General features: G+C 39.5%; 1 pseudogene; it reads right to left on the bottom strand.

Moving 5' to 3' along the window:
* Window positions 1-1221: 1221 nt before the first annotated feature.
* On the bottom strand, window positions 1222-16876 carry LOC140504289 (proline-rich protein 11 pseudogene; annotated as a pseudogene).
* Window positions 16877-17174: the final 298 nt, after the last annotated feature.

Below are 17174 nucleotides of genomic sequence, written 5' to 3'. Positions count from 1 at the left end.
GCCATAGCAGCTTTATGTATTTGCATATACCTATATAGTTATCAGATGCCTACAGAACCTTCCCTCTGAATACCTACTGTAGAACCTTTACAATTTTTTGGTAACCAAAGAGGTACAACAGTATTCATCCTTTGTGAATTATCAAGTTATTTATAAAGTGAACACAGTATATAGCTATTGTAAACTTCATTTATGCCTTGTAAAACACCATTCAACAAGAAATAAACTGTTTCCTCCATGAGCGTTACCTTAGTTCTAGACTTTTACAAGAACAGCCAACAGGTTTGGTTTGGTTTTTTATAATACCTTTCATTTCTGGCATGTGTCTTACTATTGCTTCTGTATTTATCCATTGTGAGCATTAAGACGTCTGCTTGTGTCTCTCAAAAATAGGGCCCATATTGAATAGACAGCCTCAGAGCTCACATGGGAATTTCCTAGGGCCATTGTACTTGGACCAAGGTTTGAACATTACTAAGTATTTTAGGAAACTCTCTAAACTAGATTTTTGACTTGTGACTTTCCAAGGATCCTATATTTGTCTCATATGGCAGTTTTCCCCAGAAACAGTAAGCTTACTGAGGTTTTATGGCCCTATCCTTCCTACCTTTGCTGTCCTCATTGATTCACTGACTGCTGTCCTCATTCTTAGAGGAGCAGACCTCAAGACCTGGTTTTATGCTTAATAATAGCTCCCTATGCTCTATGGCTCGAAGTACAGGAGAGAGGAGCTTGTGCCCAGAGCCAGCTTTGGAGTTCATGAAGCTCTTGGGAGGAGACGCAGTAGAAGAAACATAGTGCCTATCAAGGCTGTCCATGACATTTCCTTTTGGCTTCTTGAATACAGAATATGAAAAGTAAGGGGATGCCTGGGTATGGTGGTGAGCTAGCAATGGCTACCCAAGATAGTGGAAGAGGTGTGTTCTACCTCTTGAAGCCATCAGGCTCCTATCTCTTACTTGTTCAGATAAAGATACGCAGGGCTGCTACCTTATTATCTATTTATTTGTTAGGTGTCAAATGTGACAATTACAATGACTGGGATCTAAGCCAGTCACTGAAAATATCCTATCATGGCAAATTAAAGAAAGGATATGATAGAAATTTAATTAAGCGTGATCATCTCGACAACCAAAGGCAAAAAACCTAAAATCCTGTCTGGACATATTTACTAATTGAAACAAGTGGACAATATTTAAATCTATACCTTTGGCTGTGCAGATACACTATGGATGAATTATGGCATTTTAGAATTCTTAAAAATGACATTTGAGTACATCTGTTTAATATTTTATCTTCAAATGTGATCCATCATTGACATCAATTTTATTCATCAAAGCTGTTTGCAGAAAGTAATGGAGCTTGGGAAGGGCTCTTTGGATGAGCCAGCTGAAACTTTTGCCGCAAAGCTTTAGTCATGATTGGCGTCAACCCTGTTCCAGTTTCCACATTTTCTTTATTGATGAGAGGGGTACCTCCTGGGCTCCTATCTATGTTGACTTTTCTAAGAAGTTTCCTCAGATCCATTTGGCCTTTTCTGGGAGTGAATATCACATTTTTGATGTGAGTTGACGAAGATTTGGACTGAGGTTTCAAGGAGATACTCTGAAGATCAGAGACTGTCACCAGTGGCTTTCGTTTCTTCTGTGAAGGCAGAATCTTACTGCTACTGGTAGAACTCTGTGTCTTCTTTAACTTCACAGTGAGCAGATCTTTAACAGTTATATGCAGGGGCACATCTTGTTTTGATGGTATAGTCTGAAGTGCTTTGGTACTATCAGCTTTTTTGAGCAACAAAGGTGCTGAGCTGAGTGGAGGAGGAAGAGGTGGTGGAGGGGATGGAGGAGGTAGAGGAAGAGGAGGAGGAAGGAGAACCATAGGCTGCAGTATCACAGGTGGAAGTATGGATGCTAATTCTCTAATAGCGGTTTGAGCTTGAGCAAGGTCCTCTGGAAGTTGAGACTTCAAGTGACATGTTTTAAGGTAGTCCTGGCAAGAAGAACACTCTGAGGCACAGGTCTGAGAGATCTTCAGTGCTTCCTGGAGCTTGTAGAATTCATTTTCCAGCTTGTCCACCTGCTGTCTGATCAGGCTGAGTTCCATGAAGTACATACAGGATGGAAATAGGAAGTCTTTCAAGATCTCTAAATTCTGTATAATACTGCTCTGGCAACACCAATAGAAAGACCACACTCCCTTTGCTAGGAATTTCATTAGATTCTTCATGCTGGGAAATGTTTTGCTCCAGGCTAATTTTGGATAACTTTGGCTACAACATGTGTTTGTGAGAGAGACATCTATTATTCTTTCAGGTGGAGGTAGAGTTGGAGATGAAGGAGAGGAAGGAGAGGAGGGAGGAAGAGGAGAAGCAATAGGATCAGAGAGAACAGCTTTTCTTTTTTTGGTGAACATTTTGGTTCTGACTCACCACTTCCTTCTTCTCCGGCATTTGTGCTTGGTTATTTTTTTCTGTGGAGAAATAGTATAAGAGTCCCGGGAGGTAAACAGAGTCTGGGCAATGTCCTCTCCCAATGGACTTTTGAGGCAAAATGTCTTCCACATCCAGAGAAAGAACTATCGAACTGGATCACAGAATGAAGCAGAATATTTTCTCTTGTGCTGTATTTTGTTTCGTCTTTTTCATGGTTTCTCCCATTGATTTTCATTTTTCTATGCAACATGACCAATGAGCTTAATAAGAATGTATGAGTAGGACTCATATAAGATTATATGCCAATTAGGGAAGGAAGGAGGAATTGAGGGGGGAGGGAGGGGAAGAAAATCTAAAAATTGTGGAAGTGACTGTAGAAAACTCAAAACAAATAAATTAATATTAAGAAAAGAAAAGAAAAGTGTTTTGTACTTGTGTTTATATAGTCTTTGGGTTTGTTTTTGCAAGTCTCCCAGATATTTTAGAGTGTCTACAGTGACTTTAAATGGGATTTCTCTTGTCTATCTCTTACTGTTGGGATTTGCTGGTAATATGTAGAAAACCATATGAATTACATGGGTTCATTTTATAACCTGCAATTTTGCAAAAGTTGTTCATTGTTTCAAGTATTTTTTACTTGATTCTCTAGGATTCTTTATGTATATCTTCATATTGATTGCAAAGAGTGATAACTTAGTTTCTTTGCCTATTCTAATTCCTTCAATTTATTTTTCTTCTCTTATTGCTAAAGCTAATATTTCTAGTACTATATTGAATAACAGTAGTGACAATGGACATCCTTGTTTCCCGTCCAATTTTACTGGAAATTCATGTAGCTTATCCCCATTACATATAATGCTTGTTGATGGTTTTAGGTAGATGCTCCTTATCATTTTAAGGAAGGTTCCATTTATTCCTATGTTCTTCAGTGTTTTCAGTAGGAATGTGTGTTGTATTTCTCCAAAACCTTTCTCTGCATCTATTGAGATAATCATACGGTTTCATGTGATCAATTATGCTGACAGTGTTCCTTATATTGAAGCAGCCTTGCATTTCTGGTAAAAATTCAACCTGATCAAAGCATATTATTCTCATGATCAGTTGCTGTAATCTTTTTGCTAATGTCTTATTTAAAAGTTTTGCTTCTATATTCATTAGAGAAATTGATCTATAATATTCTTTTATTGTTTTGGTCCTTCTCAGTTTAGATATCAGTACTGTACTTGTATCATTAAAAGAATTTGGAAGGACTCTTTCACCAGTTTTCCCAAATAGTTTATATAGGATTGGAATTAACTACTTTTAAAATCTTTGGAAGAATTAATTTTAAATCCATCTAGCCCTGGAGTTTTTTCCCTAAGGAGTTCATTGGTGGCTTGTTCAATTTCTTTTTTTGGCGATGGTTTTATTTAAGTATTCTACTTTCTCTTCTCTTAATCTGGGCAATTCATATTTTTGTAAATATTCAGCCATTTCACTAAGATTGTCAAATTTATGGGCATATAATTGGGCAAAACATTTTCTAATTATTGGTTTAATTTCCTTTTCATTGGAGGTGAAATCACCCTTTTCATTTTTGATATTGATTATTTGGTTTTCTTCTTTCTTTTTTTTGAAATTGAACTGACCAAAGGATTATCAATTTTATTGTTTTTGTCATAAAACCAGCTCTTAGTTTTATTTGTTAGTTCAACAGTTTTCTTAATTTCAATTTCATTCATCTCTTCTTTTGTTTTCAGTATTTCCAATTTGTTATTTAATTCCGTACTTTGAATTCCGCCCCCCCCCCCCCCGAGCTTTTCCAGTTGCATGCCCAATTCATTGATCTCCTCTTTCTCTAGTTTACTCATGTAACTATTCAGAGATGTAAAACTTCACCTAGGAACTGCTTTCACAGCATTCCATAAGTTTCATTACATTTTCCCATTATCGTCATTTCCTTGAATGAAGTTATTGATTGTTTCTATTATTTGTTGTATGACTCACTCGGTCTTTAGAATTAGATAATTTAATTTCCAATCAGTTTTTGGCCTGTCTTTGATTGGCCCTTTATTACATATAATTTTTATTGTTTCTTAATCTTAAAAGGATATATTGACTATTTCTGCCTGTCTGCAGGATTTTAATGCCCTAGTACATGGTCAATTTTTGTGTCTGTGCCATGTACTGCTGAAAAAACGATATATTCCTTTCTATCCCTATTCAGTTTTCTCCAGAGGTCTATCATATCTATCTTTTCCAGAAATCTATTTATCTCTTTAACTTCTTTCTTGTTTATTTTGAGGTTAGATTTATCAAGGTCAGAGAGGAGGAGGTTGAGGTCCTCCACTAGTACAGTTTTTCTGTTTATTTCTTCCTGTAACTCTCTTAACTTCTCTAAGAATTTGAATACTTTACCATTTGGTGTATATATGTTTAACAATAATATTACTTCATTTTCTATGATGCCTTTTAGCAGCATATAGTTTCCTGCCTTATCTTTTTTCATTAGATCTATTTTTACTTTTGTTTTATCTCAGATTAGGATTACTACGTCTGATTTTTTTTTTACTTCAGCTGAAGCACAATAGATTATACTGAAGCCTTTTACCTTTGCTCTGTGTGTATGCCTCTGTTTCAAAAGTGTTTCTTGTAAACAACATATTTTAAGATTACGGTTTAAAATCCATTCTGCTCTCAGTCTCCCTTTTATGGGAGAGTTTTTCCCATTCACATTCACAATTATGATTACTCTGTATATCTTTCTTCCCATTCTATTTCCCCTCCTGCTTATGGTTTTATTTCTCTCTTCTTCCTTCACTTTTTCAAAAGAGTTTTACTTTTGACTACCACCTCTCTCAATCTTTCCTCTCTTCTATCAGGCCACCTCCCCTTTCTTTCCCCTTTCTCTTACTTCTTCTTCTCTTCCTTCTAACCACCCCTCCCTTTTCTTTCCCCTTTTCTCTCCTACTGCCTGTAGGACAACTTAGATTTCTATACTTAACTGATTATGTTATTTCCTCTTTGAATCAAATCTGATGAGAGTAAAGCTCAAACAATGCTCATCAACCTCCCTTTTTTTCTCTCTACTGTAATATGTTTTTGTGCCTCTTCATGTGATGTAATTTATCCTTTTCTCTCTCCTTCTTTTCTCTCCTTCCATGAAAATGCCTTCACACTCCTTAGTTTTTTATTATCTCATCAGTTAATTTATACCCACACCTTCTATGTAAATGGTGCAATAAATATAAAATTCTCAAGATTATTCAGTATCATCCTCCCATATAGGAATATAAACAGTTTGCCCTTACTGAATAGCAAGTTTTTTTTCTTTTTTTCCTGTTTACTTTTTTATGCCTCTCTTGAGTTTGTATTAGAACATGAAATTTTCCATTGAACTTTGACCTTTTCATCAGAAAGTTCTGGAAATCCCTTATTTCATCGAATGTCTATCTCCTTGCCTGAAAGATTATGCTCAGTTTTGCTGGGTGGTTGATCCTTAGCTGTAGTCCAAGCTCTTTATCTTATAGAATATCATATTCTAATCCCTCTGATATTTTAATGTAGAAGCTGCAAGATCCTATGTGATCCTGACTAGAGTTCCTCGATATTTGGATTGTTTCTTTTTGACTGCTTGCAGGATTTTCTCCTTGACTTCATGATTCTGGAATTTGGCAAAAATATTCCTTGGAGTTTTCAATTTGGGAGCCCTTTCAGGAGGTGATAGGTGGATTCTTTCAATGTCTATTATACCCTCTGGACCTAGGACCTCAGGGAAGTTTTCCTTAATAGTTTCTTGGAAGATACTGTCCAGGCTCTTTTTTTCATCATGACTTTCCAGTAGACCAACAATTCTTAGATTTTCTCTTCTGGTTCTATTTCCCAAGTCAGTTCTTTTTCCCATGATATATATTATGTTTTCTTCTACTTTTTTCATTCTTCACATAAATTTATTTATTTGCAATTTTCAATATTGACACACAAAACTTTGAATATAAAATTTTCTCCCCACATCCTACCTACCCCCACACCAGGATAACATGTATTCTTTTAGCCCTTTCCTCCAATCTGCCCTCCCTTCTATCACCTCCCCCCCCACACACACATCCCCTTCTCTTCTATTTTCCTGTAAGGTAAGATAGATTTCTATACCCCATTGCTTACATATCTTAATTCCTAGTTGCAGGAAAACAGCTTCCAACATTCATTTTTAAAGCTTTGAGTCCCACATTCTCTCCCTTCTCCCCTACCACCCCACCCTCATTGAGAAGGCAAACAACTTGATAAAGGTGATATATTTGTCGTCATGCAAACACCTCCGTAACAGTGATGTTGTGAAAGACTAACTATATTTCCCTCTACCCTGTCCTGCCCTATGTTGATTCAATTGTCTCCTTTGACCTGTCCCTCTACCAAAGGGTTACCCCTTCTCCCAATATGCCATCCCTTCTGTTATCTCACCCATTTATCCCCTCCCAACCTAGAATCTGCTGCTAGGCAGAAGTAGGAACACTTTGGAGTGGAACAGTCCCCAGGAGCTCAGACAAGGAACAGGAGCAGAGCAGCATGTAAACCCAGGCAAGAGCTGAGAGCAGTTGGCCCATGTAGGAGGAGTCCTGGGATTTGGAATTCAGCCTTGAGTCAAGATGAGAGAGGACTTTACTCGAACACTGTGTATTGATTAAGAAGATTGTTCTTACAATTATCTAGTGGTGAGTGGTGTGGTATTTTCCACTACCCCTTAAGGATGCATCGTGCGAGGGAAGACCCTAGCCTGGGACACCCTGACTTTGGAGGTGCAATGCTATATGCTATGTGCCATATCACATACTGAGTTTAATTATATTGCTTAAGGATACTGGATGAATATTGTTCTTTATTGAACAATATTTTGTTGATTGCTAAATAAATAGAGTTCATTATATTATTTGTTTAGATACTTAAAATCATTCACAGCAGCAGTCCTCAGGTGTGCTGCCATGATTGATACTACAGTGTGAAGCCTTTATACTATTAGTGACTGGAAGTCTCAGCCTGGAGGGAGGAAGAACTCAAATTCTTCCCCCAAATGGTATTTGTTGTTGTGGATGTTGAATTATAACAGTGGAGTCAGTCTCTCCATTGCCTAATTTGGGCTGTCATCAACACAGATGTTAAAGAAATTTGAAGTTTCCTTCTTCAGCTCATTTTCCTGATGAGGAGGAATGGAGCCAAGAAGGCCAGATAGCTAGGAAGTGTGTGAGACTGAATTTGAACTCAGACCCTGCTGTTTCCAGGGATAGTGGCCTTTCCACTGCACTACCTGTCTGTCCCGTAATGTATTTGCTGTGTGTGTGACACTTAGGAATGCACTTAACGGGGGGGGGGGGGAACGGAGCCAAGGTGGCAGAATAGAAAGACACACATATGCTGGCTTTCACCCCACACCCCATAAAATACCTGTAAAGAAAGAGTCTCAACAAATTCTAGAGCAGCAGAAGTGGAGAACAGCAGAGTGGAGGAGATTTCCAGCCCAGGGTGATGTGAAAAGGCAATGAGAAACGTCTGTCGTACTGGATACCAGAGCAGAGCCCAGCCCAACCTTGGCTGTGCAGCGCATCTCTGGCAGGAGGACACCTCGGGGCAGAATCTCCAATTGCAGCAGCAGCAGTTCCCAGATCCCTCATCCACAGGCGCCAAAGGTCAGTGACAGGGTTTTTTCAGTTGTCAGAGAATGGAGAAGGGCCTTCCCATAGCTCTGGCCTTAGGCAGCAGCTGCAGAGGCCACATTGGGCAGGCAGCAGCAGTTCTCACAGCAGCCCCTACAGCTGCCCACATCCACTGTTGGATCGTAAAACCCCTGGGGGCACTGAGGAGCTGATTCTTACCTCAGCCCTGTGTAGAGGCCCTGCAGCAGCTGATCTTTATCTCACATTGAATGGCGGGTGTGCCCATGCAGCTTATCTGAATCTCAGCCCCCAGTGCTGGCTTGGCAGAACTGGAGGCCAGGTGGCTGTGAAGAGGAAACTTTGCTAAGATTCTAGAAACAAAAATTTTTCCCTACTCCCAGACCAGTGTACACACTTTACTGTGCCACCTTGGAGACACTGAGATCTTACAGATCCCCATAGTATACCTTATTCTTGACAAAGGACCCAAAAGTCAAGTAACTGATGGGGAAAATGCCCAAAAAAGGGAAAAAAATTAGACTATAGAAGGTTACTTTCTTGGTGAACAGATATCTTCTCCCATCCTTTCTGATGAGGAAGAACAATGCTTACCATCAGGGAAAGACATAAAAGTCAAGGTTTCTGTATCCCAAACATCCAAAATAAATATTCAATTGTCCCAGGCCATGGAAGAGCTCAAAAAGGATTTTGAAAATCAAGTAAGAGAGGTGGAGGAAAAATGGGAAGAGAAATGAAAGAGATACAAGAAAATTATGAAAAACAGGTCAACACCTTGCTAAAGGAGACCCAAAAAAATGCTGAAGAAAAGAATGCACTTAACCTCTGTGTCCCTCAGTTTCCTTATATGTAAAGTGGGGATTGAAATTATGCCACCTCTGAAGTTATGATAAGAATATAATGAGAAAATAACTATAAAATCTTTACAAAGTCATACATGTGTGTGTCTAAATGTCCTTATTATTATTTGATTATGTAGATGAGAAGGTGAGCTCCTCTTTCAGCCCCAAAGTTGTGATTTTGTAACTTTGAGACATCACTTATTGGAGACATTTGTTTGGATGACCAAGTGTCCCTGGTTAAAGACAGACTGAAGGATTGAATTAGGTACATTTGGGTTTCTGAAAAAAGCAAAATGTCATTCATTGATTGTGGAAAGGTACGAGAGATGGTGGGAAGTCTCAGTGCCAGACAAGAATGGGGAGAATGAAATGTTCTACATTGTTGAAAGCACAAAGCCTTCTGTGCTCTGGGAGAGAAACAGCCACAGGGATTTCTGCATGGATGATGAGAACAGGTCATTTCTACCCAAGACTATACAGACAGACAGACACGTATGCACACACACTCACACACTTACACACTCACTGGCTTCAAGGTTTGCCTATTGGGTAGTAAAATGCTTCATATAGAGTGTTTTCTGACTATTGATTAAGGCATCTGTGGAAACTAATGGGATCCATTGTTCCTCCTCTAGCATTTGTCCAAGTCACACCTGTAAATCAAGCTTGGTTCAATTGGCCCCAGTTTTGAAGATTTCCACGTTGGCCCTGGGGGTTGATACTAAGCAGCATCTTAAGCTCTCCAGGCTAACTGTAACCTGGGACCTCCTGAGTTTTCAAGCTATATCATGCATTACTCACTTTATGTGAAAGTCACTAGACGGTGATAATTTCCTTCATGTCTAGTGTGAATTTTTTGCATCAGAATGTGTTAAACGAAGAACAAAAAATTAATCAAATGAAACCTTTTGATACCAATTGTTATGGATTATGAACTTGTTACTTTTGCTATTAAGCTGAATAACAACTGTAACCTGCCTACAAGTTGTAGATTTTAGGACTCAGGATGAGAAGTAGAAGCCCATGGGTCAGTCACTGATTTGCTTTGAGTAGTGGATGCAGGCATATCTGTTCGAATGGTCATTAAGTCAAGGACAAAAGTCAAGAAATGTACTTCACTTCTGAGGGAAAATGCTCACAGTCCAAGTCTGCCTCTTTCAAATAGGGCCCCAAATAAGATACATTCAGTCCTGGAAAGCCTCATGTAGATGGTTCATTAAAATGTAAATGGTTCATTAATCTCTCCCCTTTGGCCCTCAAAGTCCATGTTTCTGTAGTTCTCTGTGGAGAGACCAGGCTGAGAGAAGATGGATGGCCAGAATGAGTGACTACTAGGTATTTAGAAATCTAGAGAAGGTAGGTACAGCAGTGATTAGAGTGCTGGGCTTGGAGTCAGGAAGAACTGAGTTCAAGACTGACCTCAGATACTTACAATTTGGGGTTGTATAGAGTGTTAAGTACTACTGGCCCCTCTGGGATGAGGGTTTGCTAAACTCTTTTCAGGGCTACTCATTCACCTTTAGTGTCTACCTGGTTCACGCAATTGCCAGTTGTGGCTCTAAGGAGCTGTAGCCTGCACAATGGCCACATCTCTGAAAAACTGTCTTGGCAGATGGAGTAAGCCAGGCTCAGTGTCACTCATGGTCCTCAAACCCTTTGATGAGTTATAGGGGTGCCTGCCCCAAGCATGTGAAGAGTTCCATGAGTGGAATGGATGGATGAGAACAATTGATTACGATGGATTTGAAGGTATCTGAAGCAGGTTCCATGGATTATTTGAGAGACTGGGCAGACATGAAAGAGACCCAGGACATCTGTTCCATGTAATGTCATCTCAGTGACCTGACTTTAGTTTTATCTCTCAATTTAAATGACTCTGGAAGAAAAGATAGGCTTGTAACTTGGGGTAAGTCTGTCTCATTTAAATTCAATTCATGCACAAGTCAAGACATCACCTGTCATATCACTGGTCTTCTTCTCAAACAAAAGGACAAAGAACAAGAGCACAGCTCTGAGTTCCTCAGAGCATCCCCTCAGAAAACGATCAGAGAAAAGCAGTATCTTGCCCCTTCTGGGATCTTCATTGTTACTGAACTGAGGATACAGGGTTTTATAATTACTTTTTGTCCAGAGTTACAGGTTAGGTGGTACAAGATTGTTTCTTCACCAAGATGGAACTTCTGTTGCTAAATGGCCTTGCCTGTTAGCTCTGCAACATTTAGAAGTGAAGCTGGTGGAAGGAAATGTAGGTAGGAGCTAAGGTAACCTGGAGCCCACTTCCCCAAGATTGAGGGTTCTGGAGGGGAAAGTGTGTCCCAGTTCAGGTGGATGTGGTCATACTACTGATATTTCTATATCTTCTTAGAAACTATTCCTTTGCAAAAGTCAATCAGTGATGATTGCTTATCAGTTATAATCAATAGTCATAGTTCTAGTTATTAGAAAGTATTTCTTGACATCAACCGCAAATCAGCCTTTGAAGCATCCTCCCACTCTTCCCCTGGAACGAGAAAAAACATATCTAGTCTCTCTTCTCCTTGACATTCCTGCAAAAGTTTTGAATATATATGCATACTATGCATATTTAGTCAGGGAAGTGTTTTCTTTGAGCTAGTATTTGTTGTTCTTGTCGTTTGTGTTCATGCTTAGCTGTTCCTTGGTGCCAGAAACCCTCAGAGATTCAGATTCTTTGACTTTGACCATCCTTATCAAAGATACACTACAGTTTCTTAATGATCCCCCTCTGATCTAATGAACATGTCTGAGGTTCAGTAGAAGTTAGGCAGAACCAAAAAAACAGAAGCAGCATTTAGAGGGATCCAGTGGAGAACATTCACTCATCCTGGAGAAGTCTATCTGCATGGAAAATTCCAACAAATTCAAGTTTGTGAAGGTGATAAGCTTCCTTTTCAAAATCTATGCTGTGGAAGCAATCAAAAAGATGTGGAATGAATTTAAGCTTTGGGACAAAGATGTCATTATAGTGACCTACCCCAAGTCAAGTGAAGAACAGGATGGACAACCCAGAGAGGGGGAAAGTGGGTAGAAAATATGAACTTTCTGCTGTTTCTGCACTTGTTTAGTCTTAGATTAGAGAGAAGGAAAACATTTGAGACTCCAGCTAGCCCAGGTTCCTCCTTGGAGAGCGAAGGTTCTTAACCTTTAGTGTGTCATGTCCCCTCTGCAGATAATTTAATGAAGCACACAGACCCTTTATCTCAATAAGATTTTTAAATAATTGAAAGAAGTGGAAAATTTCAGTAAGAGGTTAGTGAAAACAAAGATTGATTTCACCTCATCAAATTTATGGATATCCTGAAATTTCTACACAATCTATGCTTTAGGTGCGTGGACTGCAGGTTAAGAATCCCTGGTACAAACAGGATGCCTGGGTCCCCAAAAGGCAGGAAATTGACAAGAGGCCCTAAGGTTATCAAAACATAGACATAATAGAACTGTAATACTGACACTATGAATCCATCATTGTGTCCTGCGTCCTCTTTGAAGGAAGCGGTGTTGAGGAAATTTCAGTGTGGCCAGGCAGAATTTGTGCTCCTCTTCCAGGGGAACAATGAATTGTACCCCAATTAAAACATCAGAGAAAATGGCAACATCGAGCTTCAGAACAATGATGAGTGAGTCACAGAGGCCGTTTTGCTACCAGATTAACAAGAAAGACTGAGGACCATTGGCTGTAGGAGAGACAGCAGAGTTTCCTAGGAAGGTTATTTTTGATGTAATGACAATCCTATTTTCCTAGCTGTGTAAAGACAACCAAACACCTTCAGCTCTCCCAACAAACCGTGAAGGGACATATTAAAGGAATTATCCTTAACTTAGAAATGAAAATAAAAAGCAAAAACCATTGGTCGCAGGGAGCTGAAGGGATTATAAAATTGTCAGACAGGCTTTGAACTCAAAGATTCTCCCTCAAATACACAATGCTGACCTACTCCTTTAACATCATCACCTCAGTCTGCTTTATCATTATTGTTTTCCTCTGTCTTTCTTCTAACTCTTCTCCCTTCTTTCATTTCAGTGGGGATGTCAGGAAAATGGAGGTCATGGGGAGAGAATCTCAGACTCTGCAAGTAAGAAGTAACTTAGGAATCATTCTAGGCTGTCCTTATATGAGCAGGTTTTTCCTAGAACACACAAGATCTCTGGGAACATGTCATTCCAGCCAAAATTTTCCTTCCCCCAGTGATGGGGAAGTGATGCCTTGTCAAGGTCAGCTACCCCACTGTTGACCAGTTGACACAGTTTTTTCTTAAATTATTTATTTTTAGTTTGCAACATTAATTTCCACAAGATTTTGAGTTCCAAATTTTTTCCCCATCTTTCCCCTCTACCCACCCCAAAACACTGTGCATTCTGATTACCCTTTTCCCCAATCTTCCCTTCCTTCTATCATACCTCCTCCCTTCCCTTATTCTCAACTTTTCTCTCTTCTTTTAGGGCAGGATAGATTTTTATACTCCAGTACCTGTATTTCTTATTTTCCCTTTTTATGCAAAAACAATTCTTAACATTCATTTCTTAAACTTTGAGTTTCAACTTCTCTCCCTTCCTCCCTCCCCACCCATCTCCACTGAGAAGGCAACGAATTCAATATAGGCTATATATGTGTAGTTTTGCTAAAGATTTCCATAAAGGTTATGTTGTGAAAGTCTAACTATATTTTCCTCCATCCTGTCCTGCCCCCTATTTATTCTATTCTCTCTTTACACCTTGTCCCAGCCACAAAGTGTTTACTTCTAATTACTCCCTCCTCCCATTTGCCCTCCCTTTTATCATCTCCCACCCCATTTATCCCCTTCTCCCCTACTTTCCCCTAGTGTAAGATAGATTTTCATACCAAATTTAGTGTGCATGTTATTCCCTCCTTAAGCCAAATGTGATGAGAGTAAGCTTCACTTATTCCCTCTCACCTCCCCGTTTTTCCCTTCCATTGAAAAAGCTTTTTCTTGCCACGTTTATGAGAGATCATTTGTCCCATTCCATTTCTCCCTTTCACCTCCCAATATATTTCTCTCTCACCCCTTCATTTTATTTTTTTAGATATCATCCCTTCCTATTCAATTCACCCTGTGCCATCTGTCTATATATATGTATGTAAGTAAGTATATATTTATATGTATGTGTGTGTGTGTGTGTGTGTGTGTGTGTGTGTGCAATCTTTCCAACTACCCAAATTCTGAGAAAAGTTTTAAGGGTTACAAATATTATCTTTCCATGTAGGAATGTAAACAGTTCAACTTTAGTGAGTCCCTTATAATTTTTCTTTCCTGTTTACCTTTTCATGCTTCTCTTGATTCTTGTGTTTGAAAGTCAAATTTTCTTTTCAGCTCTGGTCTTCTCATCAAGAATGCTTGAAAGTCCTCTGTTTCATTGAAGACCAATTTTTCCCCTGAAGTATTATACTCAGTTTTGCTGGGTAGGTGATTCTTGGTTTTAGTCCTAGATCCTTTGACTTCTGGAATATCCTATTCCACGCCCTTCGATCCCTTAATGTAGAAGCTGCTAGATCTTGTGTTATTCTGATTGTATTTCCATAATACTCTAATTGTTTCATTCCAGATGCTTGCAATATTTTCTCCTTGACCTGGAAACTCTGGAATTTGGCTACAATATTCCTAAGAGTTTTTCTTTCCAGATCTCTTTTAGAAGACAATCAGTGAATTCTTTCAATATTTATTTTACCCTCTGGTTCTAGAATGTTAGGGCAATTTTCCCTGATAATTTCATGAAAGATAATGTCTAGGTTCTTTTTTTGGTCATGGCTTTCTGGTAGTTCCATAATTTTTAAATTTTCTCTCCTCGATCTATTTTCCTGGTCAGTTGTTTTTCCAATGTGATATTTCACATTGTCTTCTATTTTTCATTCTTTTGGTTTTGTTTTATAATTTCTTGGTTTCTCTTAAAGTCATCCTCTTCCATCTGCTTCCTTCTAATTTTTAAAGAACTATTTTCTTCAGTGAGCCTTTGAACCTCCTTTTCCATTTGATAAATTCTGCTTTTTAAAGCATTATTCTCTTCATTGGCCTTTTGGGCCTCTTTTGCCATTTGAGTTAGTCCATTTCTAATGGTTCTATTTTCTTCAGTATTTTTTTTTGGATCTTCTTTAGCAAGTGGTTGACTCGTTTTTCATGATTTTCTTTCATTGCTCTCATTTCTCTTCCCAATTTTTCCTCCACCTTTCTGACTTGATTTTTAAAATCCCTTTTCAGCTCTTCCCTGTTCTGAGATCATTGTATATTTACTTTGGTGTTTTGGATGCCGAAATCTTTACTTTTATATCTTCTTCTGGTGGTATGCTTTGTTGTTCCTCATCTGAAAGGATGGAAGAAAATACCTATTCACCAAGAAAGTAACCTTCTATAGTCTTTTCCCCCCAATTTTTTGGGCATTTTCCCAGCTAGTTACTTGGCTTTCTAGTCCTTTGTCAACAGGAGGGTATACTCTGGGAACCTGTAAATTCTCAGTTTCTCCAAGGTGACAAAATCAAGGGAGAGGATCTTACTCCTTTTCTGGCCTGTGCTTTAGTCCAGGAGCTACCACAAACTTTTCTGTCCAGGATCTGTGAGTAGAATTCCCTCTCCAGAGCATCCACCAGCCAGCATTCCTCCGCACCCCAGGGTTGCCACTCAGGGCCCAGATGAAGATCAGCAGATCAATTATCCCAGAGTCTTTAGGCTGAGGGCTCCAAAAATGGACGCTACTGTTGCCACCTTCTGGGGCCGGGCCTAGGGGAGGAAGACCCTGTTCCCTTCTCACCCAGGTGAAAGAGCTTTCTCACTGACCTTTGAAGCTGTCTCTGGAGTTTATGGATTGAGGGATCTGGGAACTGCAGCTGCTGGCTGTGGAACCTGAAGCCTGCTCCTGATCTGTCCCTGTGGTACTGCACATTGAAGGATGGATTGCTCTCTGCTCCATGCCCAGTGTGGTAGACCTTTCCTGTTAGCCTTCCAGGCTGCTTTGGGCTGAAAATCTCTTTAACTCTGTCATTTTTCTGGCTTCTGCTGCTCTAGAATTTGAGTCATTTTTACGGGTATTTTGTGGGTTGTGGGGAGAGAACTCTTAAGGATCACCCTTCTAACCTGCCATCTTGTCTCTGCAGTCTTGGAGGCCCCTGGGAGGGGGAAGTTGGTTGTTCTCCAAACCCACCAATTCCGGTTTTGAATAGTTCTCATGAGCACCCAATGTCCTTTCTATTTGCGTCCATTCACACCTTCACTACTCCCACATAGGTCTGCCAAATCTTTTACAGGGTGTGCTCTACACATACAGAGGCCAGTAACAGACACGTGCATTATTTTTCATCTGAGCTCCTTTCCAAAGTCCAGTCACAAAGATCATTTTCTGTGGCAGAAAAAAGAAATAAAGTAAGAGCCAAGCACCCAGGTCTCCTTGTTCCCTGTAGGTCATTATTATAGTTCCAGCCACTCCAAGCCATGGTCCTCATCTTATTTTAGGCTGCTTCTTAACCCACTCATCACACAAAATCAATCTGTTACCTTCACTACGAGAAGCCAACCTTAGGTGAAGGTGACCTTCAGTGTTTCTGACAATTCAATTGTAGTTGAATTACACTTCAAATCTTCTCTCACTCCTATTTCCTTTATAAGACTTCTCAAAGTAAATGATCCTGAGCAAACTATCTCTTTTGGATCAAAACTCTTCTCTTTAGAGCAAACCACATTATCCTGCTCATTGGGATGATTTCTCTTTTGTCTTCTGAATTCTGGGCCTGAGAACTTCCTATGAAGTCTATGCTACCTTCCCGGTCTCCCACCAGACCCTTGGGAATCTTCCCATGTGAGACTGTTAATGGTTTTCCTCTCTTCTCGTACCATGTCTTCAGATTGAATGTCCAACTCTCCACTTCCCACCATTTTTCCTCCCATGACCAGGTCCTTAGTATTGGCCAAAATCTCGTCTGGAAGAGTAGCCTCCATCACTACTTCTTCACCTTTCTGAAGGATCATGTGATGATCCTGATAATAAAGTACTTATTTTCCACAGATTTCTCCAACCCAAATCCATTCCAATAGGAATTCTGTTCCAAATGTTCCAGGTAAGCATTCATGCTGTGGAGAAGAACACAATAAGTACTGTACAAGGTTTGAAAAAAAAAGGAATAACATTGTGGAAAGGAAACCATTGAGGCTCCCCCTCAGAAACTACATTTCCCAAAGCAACTTGGGAGCCAGGAGCAGAAAATGCAAGCCATCTGGTAGGTTTTGTCTTCGGTTG

The sequence above is a fragment of the Notamacropus eugenii genome, chromosome 5 (genome assembly GCF_028372415.1).
Source record: "Notamacropus eugenii isolate mMacEug1 chromosome 5, mMacEug1.pri_v2, whole genome shotgun sequence".
NCBI lineage: Eukaryota > Metazoa > Chordata > Mammalia > Diprotodontia > Macropodidae > Notamacropus > Notamacropus eugenii.
The sequence above is the reverse complement of the archived record's forward strand: the minus strand, read 5'-3'. Positions and strand labels throughout refer to the sequence as shown.